Genomic DNA, 16,157 nt, shown 5'->3' on the forward strand with positions numbered 1-16,157 from the left:
AGACACACTGGATACATTGATAACCGGCGAGGAAATGCCAGCAAAGCCAGGTTAAATAGGAAACTCCCATATCCTGATGGAACAGGTGGAACCCAGAGACCCAGGAAAGACAAGTCACCCAGTACCATCAGTAACCACCAGAGGGAGCCCAAAAACAGAACTCACAACAGTACCCCCCCCCTTGAGGAGGGGTCACCGAACCCTCACGAGAACCACCAGGGCGACCAGGATGAGCCCTATGAAAAGCGCGAACCAAATCATCAGCATGAACATCCGAGGCAACCACCCAAGAATTATCCTCCTGACCATAACCCTTCCACTTGACCAAATACTGGAGTTTCCGTCTGGAAACACGAGAATCCAAGATCTTCTCCACAACATACTCCAATTCTCCCTCCACCAGCACTGGAGCAGGAGGCTCAAGCGAAGGAATAACAGGTACCTCATACTTCCGCAACAACGACCGATGGAACACATTATGAATAGCAAACGATGCCGGGAGATCCAAACGAAACGACACAGGGTTAAGAATTTCCAAGATCCTATAGGGACCGATGAACCGAGGCTTGAACTTAGGAGAAGAGACCTTCATAGGAACAAAACGAGAAGACAACCACACCAAGTCCCCAACAAGAAGTCGAGGACCCACGCGGCGACGGCGATTAGCAAACTGCTGAGCCTTCTCCTGGGACAACTTCAAATTGTCCACCACATGACTCCAAATCCGATGCAACCTATCCACCACCATGTCCACTCCAGGACAATCAGAAGGTTCCACCTGACCAGAGGAAAAACGAGGATGAAACCCCGAATTACAAAAGAAAGGAGAAACCAAGGTAGCAGAACTAGCCCGATTATTAAGGGCAAATTCGGCCAGCGGCAAAAAGGTAACCCAGTCATCCTGATCAGCAGAAACAAAACACCTTAAATAAGTTTCCAAGGTCTGATTAGTTCGTTCAGTCTGGCCATTCGTCTGAGGATGGAATGCAGACGAAAAGGACAAATCAATGCCCATCTTAGCACAGAACGTCCGCCAAAATCTAGACACAAACTGGGATCCCCTGTCAGAAACGATGTTCTCAGGAATCCCATGCAAACGAACCACATTCTGAAAAAACAGAGGGACCAACTCAGAGGAGGAAGGTAACTTAGGCAAGGGTACCAGATGAACCATTTTAGAAAAGCGATCACACACAACCCAGATGACGGACATTTTTTGAGAGACAGGGAGATCCGAAATAAAGTCCATGGAAATGTGCGTCCAAGGCCTCTTCGGGATAGGCAAAGGTGACAACAATCCACTGGCCCGAGAACAGCAAGGCTTAGCCCGAGCACAAACCTCACAAGACTGCACAAAAGAACGCACATCCCTCGACAAGGAAGGCCACCAAAAAGACCTGGCCACCAAGTCTCTAGTACCAAATATTCCAGGATGACCTGCCAACGCAGAAGAATGGACCTCGGAGATGACTCTACTGGTCCAATTATCCGGAACAAACAGTCTCTCAGGCGGACAACGATCAGGTTTACCCGCCTGAAACTCCTGCAAAGCACGTCGCAAGTCTGGGGAGACAGCAGACAAAATCACCCCATCCCTAAGGATACCAGAGGGCTCAGAATTTCCAAGGGAGTCAGGCACAAAACTCCTAGAAAGAGCATCCGCCTTCACATTCTTTGAACCTGGCAGGTATGAAACCACAAAATTAAAACGAGAGAAAAACAGTGACCAACGCGCCTGTCTAGGATTCAGACGCCTGGCAGACTCAAGGTAAATCAAATTTTTGTGATCAGTCAAGACCACCACACGATGTCTAGCACCCTCTAGCCAATGACGCCACTCCTCAAATGCCCACTTCATGGCCAAAAGTTCCCGATTACCAACATCATAATTCCGCTCAGCCGGCGAAAACTTTCTAGAAAAAAACGCGCATGGCTTCATCACTGAGCCATCGGAGCTTCTCTGTGACAAAACCGCCCCCGCTCCAATCTCGGAAGCATCAACCTCAACCTGAAAAGGGAGCGAAACATCTGGCTGACGCAACACAGGAGCAGAAGAAAACCGGCGCTTAAGTTCCTGAAAGGCCTCCACAGCCGCAGGAGACCAATTAGCAACATCAGCACCCTTCTTAGTCAAATCCGTCAAAGGCTTAACAACACTAGAAAAATTAGTTATAAAACGACGATAGAAATTAGCAAAGCCGAAGAACTTCTGTAGACTCTTAAGAGATGTAGGCTGCGTCCAGTCACAAATAGCCTGAACCTTGACAGGATCCATCTCAATAGTAGAAGGGGAAAAAATATACCCCAAGAAAGAAATCTTCTGGACTCCAAAGAGACACTTTGAGCCTTTTACAAACAAGGAATTGGCCCGCAGGACCTGAAACACCTTCCTGACCTGCTGAACATGAGACTCCCAGTCATCAGAAAAAAACCAAAATATCATCCAAATACACAATCATAAATTTATCCAGATATTCACGGAAAATATCGTGCATAAAGGACTGGAAGACTGAAGGAGCATTAGAAAGTCCGAAAGGCATTACCAAATACTCAAAATGGCCCTCAGGCGTATTAAATGCGGTTTTCCACTCATCACCTTGCTTTATTCGTATAAGATTATACGCACCCCGAAGATCAATCTTAGTGAACCATTTAGCCCCCTTAATGCGAGCAAACAAATCAGTCAACAATGGCAAAGGATACTGATATTTTACGGTAATCTTATTCAAAAGACGATAATCTATACAAGGCCTCAAGGAACCATCTTTTTTGGCCACGAAAAAAAAACCTGCTCCCAAAGGGGACAAAGATGGACGGATATGTCCCTTTTCCAAGGACTCCTTAACATAATCCCGCATAGCAGTATGCTCTGGCACTGACAGATTGAACAAACGACCTTTAGGAAATTTACTGCCTGGAATTAAATTTATAGCACAATCGCAATCCCTGTGAGGAGGAAGCGAACTGAGCTTAGGCTCCTCAAAAACATCCCGATAGTCAGACAAAAACACAGGAATCTCAGAAGGAGTAGATGAAGCGATAGAAATCGGAGGTGCATCATCATGAACCCCCTGACAACCCCAGCTTAACACAGACATCGATTTCCAGTCAAGGACTGGATTATGAGTTTGTAACCATGGCAGACCAAGCACTAGGACATCATGCAAATTATACAGTACCAGGAAGCGAATCACCTCCTGATGAACAGGAGTCATACGTATGGTCACTTGTGTCCAGTACTGAGGTTTATTCATAGCCAAAGGTGTAGAGTCAATTCCCTTCAAAGGAATAGGGACTTCCAGAGGCTCCAGACTAAACCCACAGCGATTGGCAAATGACCAATCCATAAGACTCAGGGCAGCGCCTGAATCCACATAGGCATTGACGGAAATGGATGATAATGAACAAATCAGAGTCACAGACAGAATGAACTTAGACTGTAAAGTACTAATGGCAACAGACTTATCAACCTTTTTTGTGCGTTTAGAGCATGCTGATATAACATGAGCTGAATCACCACAATAAAAGCACAACCTTTTTTTCCGCCTATAATTTTGCCGTTCACTTCTGGACTGAATTTTATCACATTGCATTATCTCAGGTGACGGTTCAGACGACACCGCCAAATGGTGCACAGGTTTGCGCTCCCGTAAACGCCGATCAATCTGAATAGCCATAGTCATAGACTCATTCAGACCAGTAGGCGCAGGGAACCCCACCATAACATCTTTAATGGCCTCAGAAAGGCCATCTCTGAACCTTGCAGCCAGGGCGCACTCATTCCACTGAGTAAGCACCGACCACTTCCGAAATTTTTGACAATAAATTTCTGCTTCATCTTGCCCCTGAGAGAGGGCCAACAAAGCTTTTTCAGCCTAAATCTCTTGGTTAGGTTCCTCATAGAGCAAACCCAATGCCAGAAAAAACGCATCCGCATTAAGCAACGCAGGGTCCCCTGGTGCCAATGCAAATGCCCAATCCTGAGGGTCACCCCGCAGGAAAGATATAATAATCTTGACTTGCTGAGCAGGGTCTCCAGAGGAGCGAGATTTCAAAGAAAGAAACAACTTGCAATTGTTCCTAAAATTCAGAAAACGAGATCTATCTCCAGAAAAAAACTCTGGGACAGGAATTCTAGGTTCAGACATAGGAGCATGTACAACAAAATCCTGTATATTTTGAACCTTAGCGGCAAGATTATTCAGGCTGGAAGCCAAACTCTGGACGTCCATGATAAACAGCTGGGATCAGAGCCATTCAAAGATTAAGAGGAGGCGGAAGTAGCCAGGCTGCAATAAGGCTAGGCAGCAAACTCTGAGGGAAAGAGATAAAAAAAAAAAAAAAAAAAAAAAAAACTTCCTCAGACTACTTATCCTCCTACTTCAGCCAATACAATTAACACTTTGTGGGCCGGTTATACTGTCATGATCCCAATGGCAGGGGATCACTAAAGGACAAGCACAGATACAAACAAGCTCTAGGGCGATGGAACCTGAGCTGACCGCGACCCTGAACCCAACACACAAATAAAAGTAGCCGGGGATTGTGCCTACGATGATCCTAGACGTCTCGCTCCAGCCGAAGATCTAACTTCCCCTATTAGAAGAAACACAGACCTCTCTCGCCTCCAGAGAAATACCCCACAGAAATAGCAGCCCCCCACATATAATGACGGTGAAATGAGAGGAAAGCACATACGCAGTATGAAAACAGTTTCAGCAAAATGAGGCCCGCTAAAGCTAGATAGCAGAGGATACAAAAGTGAACTGCGCGGTCAGCGAAAAACCCTTCAAAAAACCATCCTGAAATTACTTGAACTCATGTGCCAACTCATGGTACATGAGGAGCAATTTCAGCCCACTAGAGCAACCAGCAGCAATAATCACATATCTGCAGCTGGTCTAAAAAACCAAATAAAGCAAAACACCAAAACAGGAAAATCCAAACTTAGCTTGACCAGAAGATTCTAGGAGCAGGAAGCAGAGGTAACAAGACACACTGGATACATTGATAACCGGCGAGGAAATGCCAGCAAAGCCAGGTTAAATAGGAAACTCCCATATCCTGATGGAACAGGTGGAACCCAGAGACCCAGGAAAGACAAGTCACCCAGTACCATCAGTAACCACCAGAGGGAGCCCAAAAACAGAACTCACAACAGTTCTGTTTGAATCTCGAATTTTAGAGATTTACACCGAGTTTGTAAGCACTCAGTGTAGAGCGCGGGATAAATGTTCACCAAGCCTTACTGCGATCTTTGGGAGGCAGAATGAACAAATCAACATCATGTGAATAATTGTTTACATTTATTTTTTACGCTGCTCCTCATGCGGTATAATTGATTATGCAACTTTATTCTGCGGGTCGGAGAGATTAAAGTGATACCAGATTTATATCGGGTTTTTATATTTTCCCAATTTTTCGTACTGACTGACCTTCATTTCTTAAAGTAATGATGGTCACTCGTTTTTCTTAGCTGCTTTTTTCTTGACATAATACCAATTCTAACAGTCTATTCAGTAGGACTACCAGCTGTGTACCCACCAGACTTCTGCACAACACAACCGATGGTCCCAACCCCATTTATAAGGCAAGAAATCCCACTTATTAAACCTGACAGGGCACACCTGTGAAGTGAAAACCATTCCCGGTGACTACCTCTTGAAGCTCATCAAGAGAATGCCAAGAATGTGCAAAGCAGTCATCAAAGCACAAGGTGGCTGTCACACTGTTTATGGCGATAAAGGGGCAGAACGGCGTACTGGGACCCGCACCTGTCCCTGCCACTATAAAGGGGCCCTGGCTTTCTCTCAGGGGTACCTATATTGGTTAGGAGGCCTGAGCTGCCAGCGTATCCCTGTCTCCTGTGCAGGCCCTATCAGTGGCCCCCTCTCCCCCAGGGAGGAGGACCGCTCCAGTGTATTAATATGACAAGTAAACAGGGTATGCAGTCAAGGTAACTAAAATCTCAAACTCACCAAATGCTCACACAGCCACAGAGGAAACACAGAGAAGGGAAGAGGGGGGAAAAAACCTAGGAAGGAAAGCAGGTTTAACATGTAACCAAAATAGCAGACATCAATCTCTGTAGATAAACCTCCAAGCTCCAAACACCACGCTCCTTCCCACTTCAAGCCAGGCAGCAGAACCGATCACTGACAACAGTTGTAGTCAAAGCTGAGTCTATATAGGAGAGGAGGTTACAAAAACCAATTCAGCTGAGAGACCAAGCTCTCAGCAACTTCAGCGACAAGGTTTAACTCCTGCTTTGCTGGCACAAGACAGCCAGGTCAGAATTCAGGAGAAGAGCTTCTGTTCATCGTGTGTGAATGAGGCCCAGAGCGCTGTGGTTCTCTGAAACCTCTCTGTCGCGGTAGCCCATGACAGTACCCCCCCTTCTAGGAGGGACCTCCGGTACCTCAGGACCAGGTTTCTCAGGATGAGCTGTATGAAATGCCCCGACTAACCTAACCGCATGGACATCAGCTGCAGGTACCCACATCCTCTCTTCAGGACCGTACCCTTTCCAAAGTACTAGATACTGTAGAGGCTGGCGAACAAATCGAGAATCCATGACCCTGGCTATCTGGAACTCGAGATTTCCATCAACCAGGACCAGAGAGGTAGGTAATGGTGATGGATTATCCCCTTGCCATATGGACGTGATGGATGAAGAAAACCTCTCCTCTTCAGGCACCCCTGAGGAATCCTTCCAATTAAACAAACTGAATTGAGGATGAAAACCATATGCCCCGAAAAACGGGGACTTACCAGTAGACTCCTGAGTACGGTTGTTTATTGCAAACTCTGCCAACGGTAAGTACTTAACCCAGTCCTCCTGATTTTCTGAAATGTAACACCTGAGATAAGTTTCAAGATTTTGATTTACACGTTCTGTCTGACCATTGGATTGAGGATGAAAAGCTGAAGAAAACGACAAATGAATCCCCAGCCGGCTGCAAAAAGTCCTCCAAAACTTAGAAATAAACTGCACCCCACGGTCTGACACAATATCTGAAGGAACACCATGCAATCACACAACTTCCTTGATAAAGATCTGTGCCAGAGTCTTGGCATTAGGTTAAGGTACCGTCACACTTAGCGACGCTGCAGCGATACCGACAACGATCCGGATCGCTGCAGCGTCGCTGTTTGGTCGCTGGAGAGCTGTCACACAGACCGCTCTCCAGCGACCAACGATGCCGGTAACCAGGGTAAACATCGGGTAACTAAGCGCAGGGCCGCGCTTAGTAACTTGATGTTTACCCTGGTTACCATCCTAAAAGTAAAAAAAACAAACACTACATACTTACCTACAGCCGTCTGTCCTCCAGCGCTGTGCTCTGCACTCCTCCTGTACTGTCTGTGTGAGCACAGCGGCCGGAAAGCAGAGCGGTGACGTCACCGCTCTGCTTTCCGGCTGACCGACGCTCACAGCCAGTACAGGAGGAGTGCAGAGCACAGCGCTGGAGGACAGACGGCTGTAGGTAAGTATGTAGTGTTTGTTTTTTTTACTTTTAGGATGGTAACCAGGGTAAACATCGGGTTACTAAGCGCGGCCCTGCGCTTAGTTACCCGATGTTTACCCTGGTTACCAGCGAAGACATCGCTGAATCGGTGTCACACACGCCGATTCAGCGATGTCTGCGGGGAGTCCAGCGACCAAATAAAGTTCTGGACTTTCTTCCCCGACCAGTGACGGCACAGCAGGGGCCTGATCGCTGCTGCCTGTCACACTGGACGATATCGCTAGCGAGGACACTGCAACGTCACGGATCGCTAGCGATATCGTCTAGTGTGACGGTACCTTAACGCGGGAAGAGCAATAAAATGTGACATCTTGCTAAATCTGTCAACTACGGCTAAAATAACTGTATTACCCTCAGAAACCAGTAAGTCGGTGATGAAGTCTATTGACAAATGAGTCCAAGGTCTATTGGGAATCTCCAGAGGTTGGAGAGACCCAGACGGGCGAGTACGAGGGGTCTTGGAACGCGCACACACAATGCAGGCAGCGACATATTCCTGTACATCATGATTTACCCCAGACCACCAAAAACGCAGAGTGAGAAGGTCTGTGGTAACTTTACTTCCAGGGTGTCCAGCCAAAACCGAATCATGATATTCATTGATGACCCTAAGACGAAGATTAGCAGGAACATAAAGTTTACCTAAAGGACAGGCTGCTAGGGCGTCCCCCTGCGCCTCTAACACCTCTCTCTCAAGATCCGAATTAATTGCGGTGACAATTACACCCTTCTGCAGTATAGGACCTGGCTCACAATTATCCCCACCCCCTAGAAAACAACGGGATAACGCATCAGCCTTGACATTCTTGCTTCCTGGCCTATACGTAATGTAGAAATTGAACCTGGCGAAGAACAGAGACCACCTAGCTTGCCTAGGAGTGAGACGCTTCGCAGATTCTAAATACAACAGATTTTTGTGATCTGTGATCACCATGACTGGGTGAAGTGCTCCCTCCAAAAAATGGCACCATTCTTCAAATGCCCATTTAATTGCCAACAGCTCCCTGTTACCAATATCATAATTCCTCTCAGTAGGAGATAATTTTTTCGAGAAAAATGCACATGGACGCCACTTACTCGGAGAAATTCCCTGTGATAATACAGCTCCCACCCCCACCTCAGAGGCATCCACCTCTACTACAAATGGCTGCGTGATGTCGGGCTGTATTAGTATGGGTGCAGTGGAAAAACACTTCTTCAAAGTTTCGAAAGCCTGGCAGGCCGCACTGCACCAGACAGAGAAGTCCGTTCCTCTTTTGGTCATGTCTGTTAAAGGTTTGGCTACTACAGAAAAGTCTTTAATAAATTTGCGATAGTAGTTTGCAAAACCTAAAAACCTCTGTAGGGCCTTAAGGTCCTCAGGACGCTCCCACTCCAAGACCGCCTTGACCTTAGCCGGATCCATACGAAATCCTGTGGAGGATAAGAAATAACCAAAAAACTGAATCTCTTTGACTGCGAACATGCATTTCTCAAGTTTGGCAAATAGTTTATTGTCCCTGAGTATCTGAAGGACCTGCCTTACATGAACCTGATGGGACTCGAGGTCAGGGGAATAAATTAAGATGTCATCGAAATATACCACAACAAACCTACCTATCAGGTGACTAAGTATATCATTGACAAAGTGTTGAAGCACAGCAGGAGCATTACATAACCCAAAAGGCATAACCATGTTCTCGTAATGTCCCTCTGGAGTATTAAATGCCGTCTTCCATTCATCCCCCTCCTTCATCCGAATGAGATTATATGCCCCCCTGAGATCTAATTTGGAGAACCACTTAGCCCCCACAATTTGATTAAAGAGGTCCGGAATAAGAGGGAGCGGGAAAGAATCCTGGACCGTAATTTGATTTAATTCACGGAAATCTAAGCATGGGCGTAAACCCCCGTCCTTCTTCTTTACAAAGAAGAACCCAGCAGCAATGGGTGATGACGCGGGTTTGATATGACCCTTGGCCAGGCTCTCAGTGATATAGTCCTTCATGGCCTGTCTCTCTGGGGCAGAGATGTTGTATAGCCTACTCTTAGGCAGTTTAACACCAGGAATGAGATGTATGGCGCAATCATAAGGGCGGTATGGAGGTAGCTCTTGACTCCCCTCCTCAGAGAATACATCCTCAAAATCTGAAATGAACTCTGGTAGAACCTGACAAAACTCACTCCATCTCATAACCTCCCGAGTCTGTCAGTCTATCACCGGGTTGTGTAACGTGAGCTATGGTAAACCGAGAACTACAGGTGACGGCAATCCCCCCAACACATAACAATCTATTGACTCGGAGTGCAACGCCCCTATTTGTAGGCTTACCCCACGGACGATCTGAGTGAAAGTCCCCTGGTTCAAAGGTGCAGAATCAATAGCAATTATAGGTATGGGTCTAGACAACTCTTGAGTTTTAAGCCCATGTGCCTGAACAAACCCAGCATCAATTAAATTAAACCCTGCCCCAAAGTCCAGGAAGGCAGAGATTATGAGCCTACTTTCACCAAGACGAATCTCGGCTGGTAAAAAAAATTGTGGCTTACCTATGGAGGAAACAAGTACACCCGAGTTGCCAACCTCCCCGCAACCCGGGCTCAATAGTTTTCCAGCAGTTGTCTTCTAGAAGGACACACATTCCCATAATGACCCCTTCTGCCACAAAAAAAGAAACACCTCCCTTACGCCGTACTACTGCAGCCCCTTTAGAACAAGAAGTGCCACCCAACTGCATAGGTTCCCCTAGAGACTCATGTTCTGGTAAATCCAAATCTGAGTTACCCTTGAATAACAGCGATTTATTAAGTCTCTTGCTCAGGCGGTGGTCCACACGGATCGCAAGAGATATAGCTGCCTCCAGTGTGGTTGGTGTCTCCTGTAGGGCGAAGGCATCCTTTATCTTATCAGATAGTCCCTGATAAAATTGACTGCGGAGTGCAGGGTCATTCCACTTTGTATAAATCCAACAAGAAAAAATGAAAGAAAGTGCACTCACCGGTCCTTCTGAATTATATTCCTTTAATCAGAACATGTGCAGGTAACTTACAGGAGAACGTGGAGTAACGGACGACGGCCGTTTCGAGCGACTGCACTTCTACGGGTCTGAATTCGGACCCGTAGAAGTGTAGTCGCACGAAACGGCCGTCGTCCGTTACTCCACGTTCTCCTGTAAGTTACCTGCACATGTTCTGATTAAAGGAATATAATTCAGAAGGACCAGTGAGTGCACTTTCTTTCATTTTTTCTCGTTGGATTTATGCATTTTTCTGACTTTTAGTGCAACCGGTGTCCTCTCGGCGTTTTAGACCCAGCAGCGGCACATAGCAGTGGTTCTCTGTGATTTTAGTGGCTGGGTATGGGAGCAGTGCCGTGTTTCTCTTTTTGTATTTAGTGCTTCATTGCACTTTGTGTCAGTAGCCCATAGCCCATCTCTGAAACTCAGAGCAGTAATCCTCTACTGGCCGGTCTCCCTGCCGAAGGTGGCGTATTGTGGACTCAGCAAGGGAGACGCGGTCAGATCATCATACACTTGACCTAAGGCTCGAAAAAACTCCTCCACAGTCCGTAACGGCAAAGCGTCAGCGGGAAGTGAAAAAGCCCAGGCCTGGAGATCACCCTGTAGGAGCGATAATTCTAACCCTCTGCTCCTCTGAACCTGAAGTGTGAGGACGCAACCTAAAGTATAATTTACAGGCCTCCCTGAATGTAACGAATTTGTCGCGCCCCCCAGAGAACCTGTCAGGTAATGCAATTTTAGGCTCCAGCAAAGCTTGTGGAGGTGTAGCAACCCCTGCAGTGGCCACTGGAGTGCGCTGTACAACCGCCGAGCGAAGGTCAGCCACCTCTAGCCTGAGTTGCTGCAATTGTCCAGCTAAAGCAGCAATGGGGTCCATAATGGACCAAGAAAATTTTATAGGTCAGTGATACTGTCATGCCGTTTATGGCGATAAAGGGCAGGAAGGTGTACTGGGACCTGCACCTGTCCCTGCCACTATAAAGGGGCCCTGGCTTTCTCTTATCTCAGGGGTACCTATAATGCTTAGGAGGCCTGAGCCGCCAGCGTATCCCTGTCTCCTGTGCAGGCCCTATCAGTGGTCCCCTCTCCCCCCAGGGAGGAAGACCGCACCAGTGTATTAATATGACAAGTAAACAGGGTATGCAGACAAGGTAACTAAAATCTCAAACTCACCAAATGCTCACACAGCCACAGAGGAAACACAGAGAAGGGAAGAGGGGGGGGGGAAACTAGGAAGGAAAACAGGTTTAACATGCAACCAAAACAGCAAACATCAATCTCTGTAGATAAACCTCCAAGCTCCAAACACCACACTCCTTCCCACTTCAAGCCAGGCAGCAGAACTGATCACTGACAACAGTTGTAGTCAAAGCTGAGTCTATATAGGAGAGGAGATTACAAAAACCAACTCAGCTGAGAGACCAAGCTCTCAGCAACTTCAGCAACAAGGTTTAACTCCTGCCCTGCTGGCACAGGACAGCCAGATCAGAATTCAGGAGAAGAGCTTCTGTTCATCGTGTGTGAATGAGGCCCAGAGCGCTGCGGTTCTCTGGAACCTCTCTGTCGCGGTAGCCCCGTAACAGTGGCTACTTTGAAGAACCTAGAATATAAGACATAATTTCGGTTGTTTCACACTTTTTTGTTAAGTATCTAATTCCACATGTGTTAATACTAGGGTTGAGCGAAACGGGTCGGCCAGATTCAGAAGTCGCCGACTTTTGGCAAAGTCGGGTTTCATGAAACCCGACCCGACCCCTGTGTGGGGTCGGCCATGAGGTCGGCGATCTTCTGAATCTGGAATCGGAATTCCGATACCAATTCCCTGATATGTTTAAGATATCGGGAATTGGTATCGGAATTCAGATTTAAGTGTAAAATAAAGAATAAAAATAAAAAATATTGCTATACTCACCCTCGGACGCGCCCTGGTTGTAACCGGGAGCCTTCCTTCCTAAGAATGAGCGCCTGAAGGACCTTTCAATGATGTCGTGGCTTGTGATTGGTCGCGTGAGTGGTCACATGGGCGTCACGCGACCAATCACAAGCCGCGACGTCATCGAAAGGTCCTTCAAGCGCTGATTCTTAGGAAGGAAGGCTGCGGGTTAGAACCAGGGCGCGTCCGAGGGTGAGTATATTCCTAATAGGTATATACTCACCCTCGGACGCACCCTGGTTCTAACCCGCAGCCTTCCTTCATAAGAATCAGCGCTTGAAGGACCTTTCAATGACGTCGCGGCTTGTGATTGGTCGCGTGACGCCCATGTGACCGCTCACGCAACCAATCACAAGCCGCGACGTCATCGAAAGGTCCTTCAAGCGCTGATTCTTAGGAAGGAAGGCTCCCGATTACAACCAGGGCGCGTCCGAGGGTGAGTATAGCAATTTTTTATTTTTATTCTTTACCATTAGGAACCATTAGAAACCCAATGCACTGCATTGGGTTTCGTGTTTCGGCCGACCCCGACCCCGACTTTTCTATAGGATCGGCCGATTTCACTCGACCCGACTTTTGAAAAAGTCAGGTTTCGTGAAATCCGACCCGATCCTATAAAAACAAAAGTCGCTCAACCCTAGTTAATACATAGTTTTGATGCCTTCAGTGTGAATGAACAATTTTCATAGTCATGAAAATACAGAAAAATCTTTAAATGATCGCGGTTTATTCCACTTTTTGTCTGGTGGTATGATGATAAAGCATTGTTTTTTGCCTTGTTTTTTATTTTTTTTAGGGTGTTCATTAAAAGGATTAGCTAGCGGGACAGTTTTATAGATCAGGTTGTTGGGGACGTGGCGATACCAAATATGTATACTTTTATTGCTTTTTTTCATACAATTATTTATTTATAGATACAATATCTTGAGTTTCATTTGTACAATTATTTTTAAAAAATTAACTTTTTTTAACTTTTATTTTTTAATTTTGTACTATGTCCCAAAATGGGACTATCATTTTTGCAGGCTGATAGCTTGTACAGCATGGGGATGCGGGTGGTGAGCGCACTGTCAGGCAACAATACTGTGGTGTGCTCCACAGTGGGAGGGGGGGAGCTGCTCAGTGTTGGGGACATCTCCAATAGCCTCAGTGCCCCTGACTGCTGTTGCCGCTGATCACTTGAGTAGCGGCAGCAGTGTGAGGGGGCTGCTGGGGCTGGGAGTTATGGTTCTCCCAAAGTGCTATTCTGTTTTGGCACCGCTGGTCAGCAACATCCTGATACTAAAGATCAGTAGTGCTTCACAGCAGCTAAGGATCAACGGCGGTAGCAAGTGCAAAGCAACAAAAATTACCAATTAATGGTGTGTATGCAAAACGCCAGGTAACCGGTTGTTGCAGTGATGTTGCCTTCCTTTCGGGAGAGTAATATCACGCTTGGAGGCAAGGGAGGTTCTACCTATCAGGTAAGGCACTCGCATTCAACACATCTGAATCTAGGCCAGGAGGGGGAGTTCAGAACCCGGATTCAGGGGAGCTTCCTTACACTTTAAGTATCCTGGTCTGGAGGAGGAGCCAGTCAGTCTTATACAGTCTGAGGGAGACAGCGGAGGGGAGACAGTCTCCACAAGAGCAGAAGGACATCTGGAGCAGACGTAGGGGTTGAGCAGCCACGAGGGAGCTGCTACCCATGGAAAGAGTGAGCAGTAGAAGGAGAGTTAAATTGTGGAGGAGCTCAGAGGGAAGAAGCACAGAAGAAGAAGAGGCTCAGCAGTGGAACAGCGGAAGGACACCCTGGAAGCCAGAGAGCAGAACCGGGTACTGGGAGCCCGAGGCTATAGTGGGACTCTAGGACACTTAGAAGAACCGGAGCGCATAGGACTGTATGTCAATTGCCTGCATCAAGTCTGAGGTGAAGCAGTAACTTTAGAGCCCGTGGCATGATAGAGTCCTTATAAACAGGCTCAAACTGCCTATCGTACAGACATCTGTCTTAGGACAGGGAGAGGGGACTTGCACTGAGCTTCAAGCGGCAGGGACCTAACCAACAAAACAGTGCAAGTAGGAAAGGCTTACGGACCTCACCTGGGAGAGGGATCTCCTATTGCCTCCTAGCCGGCTGGACCACAGATATCCTGCACTTGGTACCCTGGACTGAGGACTACTACTACCATCAGTAAACCAGGTAAAGACTTTGCAAACCTGTGTCCTTGTTCTTTGCTCATTTATCGGCTTACACCATCTTGCCATACACTTGGGAAGCCCTGGGGACCCTGCGTCACCTGTGGGAAGCGTCACCATCTTGTTGCATACCATCACCCCAGAGGACCCCTTTAAGCAGTAATGGTCCTCACTGACTGAAAACCACAGGTGGCATCACATAGACATTACAAATTCCCTTAAAAGACCTTCCCCTTTAATTGGACACCTAGGGCCACGGACCGGGTCGCAGCCACCGTGATATCCCTTTTAAGACCGGACCCGGTACCAAGTACCCCACGGCCCTGCAGGGCTGTCCACGTAGGTCACACGTAAGACCAGGGGTGAGGTCGCCTCCAGTTCTGTGGGAGTGGCCAAGCCCCTTGTGCCTGATGATTTTAAGGTCAAAATGTCACCCCCTGTTGTTACTAGTGCAGCAGCAGTGAATGCGGTGGAGGGTATGAATGAGGAAAATTCTTTGTCTAGTGGTGTGATTGCTGGTTTGGTGGAGGGTGAGGGGGTAATAGTGATACTGTTGGAGTTAGAGTGGTCACTGGTCCAGTTGCCCCCCTGATGGTGGCAGCACCCATCGGGAGTTATGCCACTGTCACCTCCGGGGGAAATAGGGCATCCTCCTCGTTTCCGGGTTCTGGGAACGGCATGTTGCAGCACAGTCTTCTGGAGGCTCTAAAGAAGGAGGAGAGATCACTAATGGTAGAGGTTCAAGAGGTTGATCTATCCTTCTGGAGAGAGAGGCATGGCCTCGAGGCCTTCCGAGAGTAAAAAGGGATGATACAGTGTGGTCCCTCCCAAAAGCCGGGCTGGGCAGTGTGCGTAAGAATGAGGTCCGTCTTCGGTGGAGGGGCAGTGATGCGTTTTCTCCAAGGTCTAAGGTTGTGGAGCTCCTACTGAAGATGGCCTTCAAGGCAATTGATATCTACACCTTGATACACCCCTATTCCACGCCTGAGTTTGATGTCAGCTTTGTTTGGCCGAGGGGCTTGAGCTCTTCTGGTCGAACGATGAGTTGGCAAAAAATGAGCCCGGCTGGCAAGACTTTGCACTTCAGGTGGTGTCTCATCAAAACCAAGTCAAGAAAGTGACCGTGATGACCTGTAACGAGTTGCTTTCTTGTTATGACATAATGATGTGGCTTGGCCGCTATAGGGAGGTGGTGGAGATTCCAAAGAAAAACAGTGACGAGTTTGGTATCTGGTCAGGGGCCTGGACATTTATGGTAAAACATAGGTGTTCAAGTAGTACGGTTGCCCACATACCATCATCGACCTTCCTGGGTAGGGATTGTATCCTGGTCTTCAACCAGGGACTACCAAAGCTCTGTCACAGGTGGGGCATCCCCACACACTTCAGTGCAAACTGCACTGTGCAGAAATATGCGTAGGTGGGGATATCGTCCATCTTGCTGCATCTTGTGTGGAGATTAGGTGCCACCTGTGTGGTGAATTAAGTCACCCATTCAGCCGTTGTCTTCGTTACTTC

This window comes from Ranitomeya imitator, chromosome 1 (genome assembly GCF_032444005.1).
Source record: "Ranitomeya imitator isolate aRanImi1 chromosome 1, aRanImi1.pri, whole genome shotgun sequence".
In the NCBI taxonomy this organism is placed as follows: domain Eukaryota; kingdom Metazoa; phylum Chordata; class Amphibia; order Anura; family Dendrobatidae; genus Ranitomeya; species Ranitomeya imitator.